This window comes from Penaeus monodon, chromosome 41 (assembly GCF_015228065.2).
Source record: "Penaeus monodon isolate SGIC_2016 chromosome 41, NSTDA_Pmon_1, whole genome shotgun sequence".
Taxonomy (NCBI): Eukaryota; Metazoa; Arthropoda; class Malacostraca; order Decapoda; family Penaeidae; genus Penaeus; species Penaeus monodon.
Window position 1 is genome coordinate 8,602,831 of NC_051426.1, and position 2,500 is coordinate 8,605,330.

The following is a 2,500-nucleotide window of genomic DNA, read 5'->3' on the forward strand; positions in this document are numbered from 1 at the left end:
ATATTTTTTGTAATAAATTTTTATATGTTTTATATATAAAAATATAGTGAAATGTACATAATACACAATTATATATTATGATATATATATATAATATATATATATTATATATATATATATATATATATATATATATACATATACACACATAATACACACACGAACACACATACACACACATACATGCGCATGCATATATATACACATTTATCTGTTTAGATGTTTTGTATATATGTTTATATGCATGTGTGTCTTATGCGCACACGTTTTATGCATCCGAATGTATCTGCTTGTGTATGTGAATAACCAGGCTGATCAGGTGATCCGAGGTTTTCGAACGAAACGGTCTTAAAGAAAGCAAGCAAATACTTTTGAATTCTTGTAACATATTTTTCACTGTTTTATTTTATCGATTTTAATGTATTCAGACCTCTAATGTAAAATTCACCGTCTTTTTCACCTTTCCTCATCATTATCACCCTTTCTTTTCCACTCCTTTTATCAGACCCGACTACTAAATCTATATTTCATTGTGAAGCATTTGAATGATTTGCAGTGTGTCAGCATGCAATAACGCATTTTGCCCTCATTATAATGTATATTAAGTTACGTGAAAACAAATTGTTGTTTTATGTTAATTTAGCGCCAAACCCCGCAATTGGAAATCTGATGTTACATATACATGTTAAATACTCCACCATCCGCACCCACTATGAACCATGTTATATTTCCGTATTGGTTTATTCAGTAACAAGAATTGAATAAGTATAGTGCGTCGGGTATGCACAGTTTCCGTAAAATGGGAAGCTTCATAAAAAGGTTTTCTTGCGGATTATTGACCTACCGAAGAGGATATTTCTTCGATGCGAAACGTCACGTGTTTAAGGCTTGCGTTCCCTATATATATTATATATATATATATATATATATATATATATATATATATATATATATATATATATATATATATATATAATTTATTATCTTACATTACTTTTTCTATTTGGTTGTTTCCAAGTTTATTGTTTGTACTTGGGTGCTAATGTCAGGTACCTGCTTATAGTGTATATACAAAACATGTATTGAATTAGGGCTGCAGAACGCCTGCTGAAAATACAAAGTATCGAGACTTAGCGGACATCCGCAGTCATTGGGGTTTGGGAAAAAGCTTCAGTTATATATTCATCAGAAAATCGAATTGAATAGCATAAATGCATCGTTTGCGTCCTGAAGGTATTAAGTCCATTCCATCCCAACATCTACAATACACAACACACACACACACACACACACAGGGCACACACACACGCACACACAACACACCACACACAGCACCAACACACACACACACACCACACACACACACACACACACACACACACAAAACACACACACACACAACACACACACAAAACACACACACACCACACACACTCACACACAAACACACACACACACTCACACACAAACACACACACCAAAACACACACACACAAAACACACAAAACACAAAACACACATACACACACACACACACACACACACACACATATATATATATATATATTATATATAATATAGTATATATATATATATTATTATATATATAATATTATATATATATAATATATATATATATATATATAAAATATATATATATATATATATATATTTATTATTTATTAGTACACACTATGTTATATCGTAAACAATCATAAATAAAACTAAAAATATACTCTGCTTAATTACTGCTGCCAATTTGTCTAGAGCAATTCTAATACAAATTACGATAATATTACCCGGTATCGCCGTCACCTTTCAGAGTTTTGGTTTTAAAGGGGAAAAACTCGAGAAAACCCAAATTTGACTTCCTAATTTTCATGACTTATCGGTTTTAATTAAGGCTCGTCTGATGGACTGATTTATCCTCTGCTGCGTAACAGACACGACGGTCATAAAAAAAAAACAGAATAAACCATATTTTTTTTATTCTTAAATTTCGTATAAAAAAATAAACAAGTGGCATATCAAAATGTAAACCCTTGTAAAAGCATAAAGAAAAGAAGAATTTTATCTTCTACTAACTTCATCATGTCCAAGGTTGATTTTTAAAACCTCCCATCTCTTACTAATTATAACTCAGTAAACCATTGCGATAAGTAAATTAATGAAAAAAATGTGAAACAAAATCGGGGACAGTACCCCTCTCCCTGGCACATGTTTGTTTTTTACTTGGACAAAAAGTCTTTAATCCTTCTCTTCTAACTTTCACAATTTCCCTTTCCTGCACTTCCTCTCGTCGAATGTTCCTCTCGCAGTTCGTTCCTTAACCACAAGGAAAATTCTCTCCCAGATTTTAAAATTTAAGAAAATTTAGTTTTTTTTTATGAGTATGAATTAGGGCCATTATTATTAAACTTTCCATCTGTTACCATTCTCTCGATTAAATCTTTTAAATATTACACATACAAAATATATATATATAATATATATTTTATAT